This window comes from Lactuca serriola, chromosome 7 (genome assembly GCF_051521515.1).
Source record: "Lactuca serriola cultivar US96UC23 chromosome 7, Lser_US96UC23_V15, whole genome shotgun sequence".
In the NCBI taxonomy this organism is placed as follows: Eukaryota; Viridiplantae; Streptophyta; class Magnoliopsida; order Asterales; family Asteraceae; genus Lactuca; species Lactuca serriola.
Genome location: NC_136414.1, coordinates 197,253,191 through 197,264,096, shown reverse-complemented (window position 1 = coordinate 197,264,096; position 10,906 = coordinate 197,253,191). Strand labels below are relative to the sequence as shown.

General features: G+C 38.9%; 1 pseudogene; it reads right to left on the bottom strand.

Moving 5' to 3' along the window:
• Positions 1-6,969: 6,969 nt before the first annotated feature.
• Positions 6,970-8,990, bottom strand: LOC145064696 (carboxyl-terminal-processing peptidase 3, chloroplastic-like; annotated as a pseudogene).
• Between the last annotated feature and the right edge of the window lie 1,916 nt (positions 8,991-10,906).

The following is a 10,906-nucleotide window of genomic DNA, read 5'->3' as shown; positions in this document are numbered from 1 at the left end:
CTGAGTCAGAACCATCTAAAAACCCTTCAGCTTCATGATCATCCAAAGGAATTGGGTGATCATCATCTGGTTCTTCTTCTAGCCATCATGTATTGCCCTGGTTGGGATAGTACAGGTCCCCGAGAAGGTGGAATCCAACCATTTAATCTACGCGAGAAGAGAGGTATAAGAATCTAGCACATAAGTAACTTATAGTAATGCAAAATACTCCTATAGTATTTTAGATTTAAGTTCTATTGTTCTCATTGTGGTATTGTGGGTAAGTTTTTAAACTTGTTGCAACCTCACAACCACACTTAGGCACATGCTAGTCAACCCTCAGATAATATAGTTGATCAGGCTATATATTCCCAATTTTGACTATATGTCTCTAATTCTACTTGTGTTGCCCAACAATCGTAATACTTTTGTACTGCCTTAGTGACACTGATTTTAGTATGAATTCAGACACGTATACTTAATTAAATATTTTAAATATTTAAAGTATAAACTCTTGGTCAGAGTATTTTTAAAACCTTTGTATTTATAGTTAGTATATCTTTTATGGGTTGATATACTCAATTCACTATAAACAATGCTCTGATACCAATCTGTCACATCCCAAAACCATGAACGGCGGAAACGTTCTGGGGCGGAGGACGTCATGTATAGTATCACAACAATGAATAGTAGTAAACAAGAAACAACATCATCCATTGCATTAATAATATAATTTCATTCAGTTGTGTTCTGTCAAGTTATATAGTCACCAAAATATACATATCAAAATAAAAGACGAGTCTTGAACGAACTCCATCTTCTCAAAACCTGGCACCTGTATATGTCTACTAGTGACCTGAGAATACAAGTTATTTTGAAAGCGAGTATCAACTTAAAGCTGGTGAGATCATAAGTATATTAGTGTCTGTGTTTGTAAGATGTTTTGTACGGTGTTTTGTAAGATGTTTTGTAAAATGTTTGAACTCTCCTAGAAAACCCTATGTTTCCTACTAATTGTAACCTTCTACCAAGGCATCTAGTATCTGTGCGTGTGTCTCTTGTAAGAGTGGGTATTCTCCCAAGTCCGACTATCATTAACCAAAAATATAGATTTTACATTACCGTGCATCGTGTGAATATTCACGAAGTGAATGTAATGGGAAAATATCATAGTACTGTAGTATTTGTAATAAGTGACTACTGCTTTACTAACTACCTTAAACCAATTGATATTTAAAGTAACATGTGATCGGCCTGTATCCTGCTACCGAATCTAGTAAAACGACAATGTAAGACGCTGTAAGATTTGACATTTGGCACCCGTAGACTTGCAAGTCCCACTGGTACGAGCAACAAGGTGTAGGATAGTCAATCCAGTATAGATCTATACGCAAACTCATACGATCCCCAATTAAGGAGATTCTGGATACAAACACGGTCATGGCAGGAAGTGCCATGACCCGTTTAATGGCTCACATAACTGCATGAATGTATATGTAAAGAATGTGCTAGCTGTAAAGTGTACTCTTTCTCTGTCTAGCATGTATGTACTGTAATGTTCTGCGTGTGCTAGCTGTAATGTGTGTTCTCTCTCTATCTAGCATGTATAGTAATGTACTGTGTGTACTATCCATATTGAATCATGAGTGAACTGACTCATTGTATGTTTCATTGTTCTAGTAATAGTCTTAGTATCTTCTTAAAGTAACCTTATGGTAGCTTACTAGTAATGTAAGATCTTGTTTGTATACCCTTGCTACCCAAAGGTATGGAACTGATTGAAAGAACCTTTATGTCTATATATGTATACATAATATATAACTAATAGTTAGACGACCTTCGGACGGATAATCGATGCCCTAAATCCACATCCCAATGAGGAAAAGGAGATAAAGCGAGCTAGCCTTCCTAAGCCCTTTAAGCATTACTTATATAACTATACATACATAGGCATGCATTTGACAATAAGTATAAAAGGGTTTAAGTAAAAGTATTTGACAAGTAAAAGAGTTTGTAAAACAGTTTGAAGTAAAAATAGTTCTGTAAATAGTTTGAACAGTAAGAAAACTACTAGTTTGGTAGTTATTAATCACATGTGATTGATATAATAACTATAAGTATTCAGCTTGTATTCCCCCCCCCCCCATAAAATCATTTAAAAACATTTAAACCATTGATTTAGGGGTATAAGCTCACCTGTAGTGAGTGGTATGGATGAACTGGTGAAACAAGATTGTTAGGTGTCAAGTGAAGACTTGTACACACACAATGATCCTAGTTAACATATAAATATACATATATGTGTCCAATTAGTCTTTAAACAACTAATTAACAATGTTAAGACATCCTATGACAAGTTAAACACTTTATATAAGTGTTTTAAGCCCCAAGGATTGCATCTAAGTGTTGTAGGACAAAGCTATTGGGTTTAGGGTTCAAAAAAAGCCCTTTCTTGAGTTTACGGTTTTGTGACCACAACTCATTGAGTTTACGGTCGTAAACCCTTGATTTTACGGCCGTAAGCTGATACTCATTTGACCATTTGTTGGTTTGAAGGCTTATAAGTCCCTAGAAGCATTTCTACTTGATGTATAAGTTTAAGGAGGAAGTTAGGGCACTATTTCCCTCCTTTGGGGAGTTTATGGCCCTAAGACCATTTCCCTTTGGGTTTACGGTCGTAAACCCCTATGGAATATGGTATTTTCATGTTTTCAAGTCCTTAACATATCAATGAAGGGATCCATGTTAGTTACTAAGGCATAGGAAGGGACTAGGGTCACTTTGGCCCTTAAAGAAGGGTTTACGGTCCAAGGTGTTCTTGGACCATAAACAACTTTGATCTTGGTGTTTCCTTGTGTTTTCTTGATGTAAAGAAGTATAACAAGCTCTATGCTACTCTAGGATAGAAGTACTTACAATATAGAAGCTTGAAATGAGCTAAAAGTCCAAGAACACTAGTGTGTGTTCTTGGTGAAACTTGAAAAATCAACCTTTTGAACAATTTCACGGAAGGAAGTGTGTTAAATCACTAGATTAAGTGATATACTAACTTGAAAGGGCTAGAAACACTTACTAGATTGAAGATCTTGAATAAAACTTGGATGATACTTGAGAGAGTTTGAGATTTGCTTTTGAAAAAGGTGGAAAATGATATAAATGACTAAGTGTCACTTATATACCCCCCTCCTTGGGGTTTACGGCTGTAAACACCATTGTTTAGGCTGTAAACTCTAATATTTTGATGCGTCGGGACTTTATTGTTGCACAATAAACCCTAGTGCATCCTCTCTCCTGATATCTCTTAAAGTGTTAATCCTAAAATACTCAAAGTTATTCTAAAAAGTATGAAAATTAACAGTAACTATTCTGACTTCTATTGACTTGATATGTTGTACATAATAGAAATTTCGGGTTGTCACATCATCCCCTCCTTAGAAGGAATTTTGTCCCTAAATTAGAGTTTAAGCAAATAAGTAGTTACAATAATTAATTAAAAAGATGAGGATATTTCAGTTTCATCTGATCCTCACGCTCCCAGGTGAATTCCGGTCCTCGCTTGGCGTTCCAGCAAACCTTCACTATCGGGATACGACTTTGCTTCATTTGCTTGACCTCTCGGTCCATGATCTCTACTGGTTCTTCCATGAAGTTGAGGCTCTCATTGATATCGATCTCGTCGAGTGGGATTACAAGAGTCTCGTCGGACAGACACTTTTTCAAGTTCGATACGTGGAAGGTAGAATGTACGTTACTGAGTTCGCACGGTAAGTTAAGTTTGTAAGCTATAGGGTCGATTCTTGCAAGAATCTCGAAAGGCACAATGTACCTTGGATTTAGCTTTCCATGCTTTCCGAAGCGTATCAAGCCCTTCCAGGGTGAGACCTTCAATAGAACACGGTGACCCATCTGGAATTCCAACGGTTTCCTACGTTTATCGGCGTAGCTTTTCTGTCGGTCTCTGGAGGCTTTCAATCATTCACGGATCTGGACGATCTTCTCCGTCGTTTCTCGTATGATCTTCGCACCTGTGAGAGTGCTGTTAGGAACTCGTACTTTAGCTAACTGGGTATCACCCACCTCAGCCCAACACATAGGGGATCTGCACTTTCGGCTATAGAGGGCCTCGAATGGAGTAGCCTTTATGCTCGTGTGATAACTGTTGTTGTAGGAAAATTCGACAAGGGGTAAATGAGTATCCCATGCTTTCCTAAAGTCGATCACACAGGCTCGCAACGTATCTTCCAAGGTTTAGATAGTTCTCTCACTTTGCCCGTCGGTCTGTGGATGGTAGGCTGTACTCATGTCCAGCCTAGTTCCTAAGGAACTTTGTAACGATTGCCAGAACCTCAAAATGAATCTACTATCTCTGTCCGAGATAATGGATAAGGGAACACCATGCAGTCGTACAATCTCCCTAATGTAAGTTCTTGTAAGTTTCTCCATCTTGTCTATTTCTTTGATCGGCTGGAAGTGTGTAGACTTGGTCAGTCTATCGACGATGACCCATATGGTATCAAGTCCACCCGTTGTCTTGGGCAACTTGGTTATGAAATCCATAGTTATCCGCTCCCACTTCCATTCTGGTATCTTGGGCTGTTGTAGTAGACCGGAGGGTTTCTGGTATTCGACCTTGACCTTTGCGCAAGTAAGGCATTTACTCACGAAGGTAGCAATCTCTGCTTTCATGTTAGGCCACCAGTATAACTTTTTAAGATCCAGATACATCTTATATGAACCTGGATGCATGGAATAACGAGTGTTGTGCGCCTCGTTCATGACCAAGTTTCTAAAACCATCAAGTTTCGGGGTCCAGATCCGGTCTATGAAATAATAAGCTCCGCCACCCTTAACCTCCAAGTTCTTATCCATCCCTCTCAGGGATTCACCCGCCACATTTTCAGGCTTCAAAGTGTCGAGCTGAGCCGCCTTAATTTGTGTGGATAAGTGCGAATGGATAGTCATAGTCAATGATTTGACTCTACGACCAGAATATTCCTTCCGACTTAGGGCATCAGCTACTACATTGGCTTTACCCGGATGATAAAGAATTTCGCATTCGTAATCGCTGAGTAGCTCGACCCACCGTCGTTGTCTCATGTTGAGCTCCTTCTGATTGAATATGTGTTGTAAGCTTTTGTGGTCTGTAAAGATAGTGCTTTTCATATCGTACAGGTAATTTCTCCAAATCTTCAGAGCAAACACAACTACTCCCAGTTTAAGATCGTGGGTCGTGTAATTGACCTCATGTGTCTTTAGCTGTCTCGAGGCATAGGCGATGACCTTACCTCGCTGCATCAGAACACATCCGAGTCCTTGATTCGACGCATCGTAATAGACCACGAAGTCTTCTATTCCTTCAGGGAGGGATAGTATTGGTGCGGTGCACAAGGCTCGTTTGAGCATTTGAAACGCTCTTTCCAGCTTCTCTTCCCAGTCAAAGGCCACGCCCTTCTGGGTCAGTGTTGTAAGAGGTTTCGCAATGATGGAGAAGCTCTGGATGAACCTGCGATAGTAGCCAGCGAGGCCTAGAAATTGACGAATTTCTGTAGGCATCTTCGGTGCTGACCAGTTCTCAATGGCCTTGATTTTGGAAGGGTCACCGTGTATTCCCTCTTTGCTAACCACGTGCCCTAAGAATTAGACTCGTCGAATCCCAAATTCGCATTTTGAGAGCTTCGCGTAGAGCTTCTTTGAACGTAATGTTTCGAGGACTTGTCACAGATGTTGACTATGGTCCTCCTTACTACGAGAGTAGATAAGTATGTCATCGATGAAGATGATGACGAACTGATCCAAGTAAGGACGACACACCCTATTCATTAAGTCCATGAATACAGCAGGCGCATTTGTCAATCCGAACGGCATCACTACGAATTCGTAGTACCCATATTGAGTTCGGAAGGCTATCTTTGGGACATCCTCCCCTAACACTCGTAGTTGGTGATATCCGGATCTCAAGTCGATTTTCGAAAAGAAATTCTCCCCTTGAAGTTTGTCAAATAAATCGTCGATCCTAGGCAAAGGATAACGCATTACTAGAAAAACAGCCTTTTACGACGCTCATTGCGCGTCGTAAAGCGCTCAGACGACGCGCAAATGCGCGTCAAGGAAGGCCCTGTCATAAAGAGAGACGACGCGCATTTACGACTCTCATTTACGACGCGCAATTACGACTCATGTTTACGACACGCAATGCGTATCAAGAAAGGCCCTGTCATAAAGGAAAACGACACGCATTTGCGTATCGTAACCTTACGACGCGCGTGTTAATGACACACAATGCGTATCAAGAAAGCCCCTGTCAAGAAAGGCCATGTCATAAATGCAGATGACAAACATTTTTGCGTATCATAATTTTAACTGTTTAAAAAAAATTATTTATAGATTTACTAATTTTCAAATTAAATTTCCATTTCATGTCTCATAATAGAAAATAAAATACCATATACAAAAAATATAATACATTGCACAAAAGTTAATGTCATACAAATAATCATTCCAATAGTAGACAAATGGATAAATCTCAAAGGGATCAAAAATATGTTTGTCTTCTAATAGAACTTATACACAAGAAAGTACTGAATTTGGTATTGAACTTATACACAAGAAGAAGGTGTTTGAATTCAGAAAATGTCTCAGCAACTGAATTGGCCCCGAAAGCTTGTGGTTTGACTACAATTGAGATAAGGATACCATGTTTACTCTTCTTAAGCTTACTAAACAAACTTGACAATAAGATAATATAAAACTGAATTATTATTAAGATTAAATGCATCTATGCACTCAAGCTATACAATAAGATAATTGGGTAGATTTTTCAAAGTACAATGTTCAAATAAGAAAAAATGAAATTAGGATGTTATAAACTTGTAATAAATAAATAAATCAATGAAAGTGCATTGTTACTTTATGAATCTAACCCTAAAAAAAGCTATAGAACTGAGGAGGCGAAGATTACCACAACTTTATTTTGCAGCATGAATGTCCCCGTTATGATGGATACCTGTTGATGTCAAGAAACCAAATTATCAAGATACAAATAATTATAAAATTTCTTGCATTTTGCATAAATATGTGAAAATATTATCTTATATTATGTAATAAACTAATAGTAGCATGCAATGAATGAAGTAGACAGATTTAGTCCCTGAAAAACTTACAGATAAAACATTTTTATAATGGATGCACAATTTAAAGTCAACAAGAGAGCAAATCCAGTAAACATGGCTATGAATGGATAACTTATGAGTAGTGGTATAAAAACAACCTACACAAAACATATTCAAGACCTCACTTATCAAACAAACATCCCATTTTTCAAGATTCATATATAAAAGTTTACTAAAGTCAACTTTAGGCTACTTACTGGATTGTTTCGGAGATCCAAAATGTAAGATTCAACGCCCTGATTTTCCAATTCACGAATGGCGTGTTTCATATCTGTAGCAGCAGTCTGTTTACAAAAGCTTGTTGTTAGATGAGTTTAAGATATGAAGTTATAAAGTAAGACTAAGATTTGGAGAGAGAAGGCTAATAGCTTTACATATCCGGTTTTGGATACATGAACATTTGGTGTTCTATGAGGAATGATGACACTTGATATAGGAGAAAGTCTGATGAATTCCCGGGGTAGTTTCACCTCTCTAAAACTAGAATCAATGGCCAAATTTTTTCCCTATAGATCAGAAATGTGAACATGCACAAATTTCTATAAAATCCTTTGGAAAGGAATCAACCATTCCATTCCTTCCTACGAAACTTACATTGTGCACTTTGACTGTAACACTTGTCCCAACATGACCTCTGAGCTTTTGTGCAGCAGCTTCACCACTAATCCCTTTAACTCTCTCACCATTTATTTCAATCAACTCATCTCCTACATGTATTCCAGCTCTAGCAGCTGGGCTACCCTCAACACAGGACAATACAACCTGAAACAAAAAATTTTAAATTTTTAAAATAAAAAATAAATAAGAATCCATAACTGAGGTCTCAGGTTCAAGTCTCAACATCACCAACCAGATGACCGGTTTCTGGTTCAGTATTCACAAATAGTCCAACTCCTTGCACGTTTCCATCACTTCCAATTCTAAAACTTTGGTATTCATGTACAAATCATTGCCGAAAAGAAAATAGAGTAAGTTTCCCCTTTTGGAATCTAGGAGTAAGAATAAGTTACGAAAATGGTCCCTGTTGTTTCTGAATTTTAGTCCAAAACTGAAAACTCTTTCAGAAACCACATGGATAATTTTTGTAAAAATAATGGGAAAAGTTCCACCTTTGGACTGATAATGCGAGTGAAGGGATCTCCAAGAGTAGAAAGCATTCCTTTAATCTTGTTGTATGCGGCATCAGCTGTTCTAAGTGGAAGCATTTCCACCATTGTTTGTTGGGATTTCGAGTCCCAGTCTACAGAAAACACATAAACTTACGTTAAACTTATTGACACTAAATGACATAAAAAAATAGAAATGAATCGTACCTTGATGATTAAAAGTTGGATCAACAAAAGTCTCTCTGATTAAACCCCAAGTCTACGAGAGTTCGCTGCACAGCATTCACCTGTTACAAAATCAAATTTTACTAAACCCATATAAGCAATAGATCGAACACCTTATCTGCACAACCCAAACAAACTACTAAAAAAGATGATCGAACTGAACACCTACCTCATGAGTTCGAGAAGATGGGAATGCTATTGTCAAGGACTTGTCAAGAGCTGGCGAATCTAAATAAAAAGAGACTGCAACAGCGAGCCCGATCAAACCTTTAGCGATTGAATCAATCAATTTCTTATTGGATTCAACTGATTCGTTCGAACTTACCTTGGGTAAAGCTTGAGGTGGTGTTGGTACTTTACACTTGCTATGGTAACCATTAAAATTGGAAGAAGATAATCGGTACTTATAGGGAAAAGTTGAAGAGGTTGGTGTTTGAGGGGTTTTGGTGTAAATTGATGAAAGGGGTGAAGAATTACTAAGATCGAGATTAGGTCGGTGTAGAGCATCCATGGTAGATACTCTAACTGGGGGATTTAGGGGGTTTGTAGATCGTAATCAAGATGAAGGGATTTATGGGCAATGAATGAACAAGTGTAATGGTTGGATTTAGGGGGATTTATTGTAATCCCTAAAAATTAGACCCAAAAATCTCTATATCGGGTTTACAAATACACAAACCACGCTTTTTCCTGGTTCAGAAAACCAGAAGGGTGATTAGGGTTTTCCAGAGAGAGAGAGAGAGAGAGAATGCAAAGGTAGAGAGAATGCAGAGCTAGAGACTTGACCCAACATTTATTATACCTGGTAGAGAAGAAATAAGGAGCTTTGCTAAACCCTGTCGCAGCCATTAATCTCTGTATCCTCACATAGTCACACAGGGAGCAATGAGCGATCTCAGAATTCTCACAGGTCTCATCAATCTGTCCCCTCAGCCAAGAAGAAATCCGATACTGATAAGAAGAAACGAGGCCTCACATCGAAACCATAAGGTTTTTCGAATCTTTCTTGATTTTCCATAACAAGATAAGAACAAGCGTGGTGTGGACTTACAAGTAAGGCTTTAGAGGGGTGAATAGGAGGCTGAGATCATAGAATCGAAGAATAAAGAAAGGGCAGATTTAGTTAGAGACAGCGAAGGAGGGCGGCATACGACAACGACAAACTTCATCATCTTCTTCCACTGCCTGGCGGTGTGTGATTCGCGGCGACGAAGTGAGTAGGGCAAGAGGGAAACAACCATCGAATTAGAGAAACAAAAGGGGAGAGTCGATTGTGAAGATGAAGAAAAGAAGGTAGAAAAGAAAGGCGGGTTTTCAAAATTTTAGGGTTTCGTTTCCCCCGTTATCTTCTCAAGGCGCGTTTCCTTAAAATTATAAAGCGACACCTACAGAAGACGCACGTTTAAGATAAAGCACCCTCCGTGTTTTTAATTTTTTTTTCTTGAGACACTAATTTAAGGGCATGCAAAAATGCATGTCCACTATCCTTAAAATTTTGGAAGTCTGACATTATTTTTATGGACGCCCAAAAATGCGTAACGTGAATCAACGAGTGTCATTGTTTGCGCGTCATTAAAGGCCATTTTTCTTGTAGTGACGATTTTTGACGGTCAGCTTGTTGAGCTCCCTGTAGTCGATGTACATACGAAACGATCCGTCTTTCTTCTTGACGAACAAGACTAGAATTCCCCAAGGTGAGAAGCTTGGTCTTATAAAGCCCTTGTTGAGTAGTTCATTAAGTTGACAGGACAGTTCTTGCATCTCTACAGGTGCTAGACGATAGGGCGATTTGGCTACGGGGGTAACCCCTGGAACTAAGTCGATTTGGAACTTGACTTGACGTTGTGGAGGTAATCCTGGGAGTTCTACTGGAAAAATGTCGGGAAAGTCTCGTACTACTGGAATGTTTTGAATGTCCTTCGTTTCTTGGCTCACATCGACCACGTGAGCAAGGAATGCTCTACATTCCTTCCGCACGAATTTCTGAGCTTGAATGCTCGAGATGATACGAAGGTTTGTGCCGGGTTTGTCGCCATAAACTACTAGGGTTTCACCAGACGGTAGATTAAGGCGAACGACCTTTTCGTAACACATGATATCGGCATGATGTAAACTCAACCAATCCATGCCGATAATGACGTCGAAACTTTTAATTAAGACCGACATGAGATCGATCGAAAATGAATAGCTATCTAGAGTTAGGGTACACCCTATGAATATACTGCTAGTTCTCTCTATCTTTCCATTAGCCATTTCTACAGTGAACGGTTCAGTAAGTGCTCGTGATTTTTGCTTAAGTAAATGAGCAAATTTTTGGTTCACGAAACTCCTCTCCGCTCCACTATCAAATAGAATGCATGCATAAGAGTTATCGAGGAGGAACATACCAGTGACCACTATGGGGTCGGCAACCGCTTCCTCATGGCC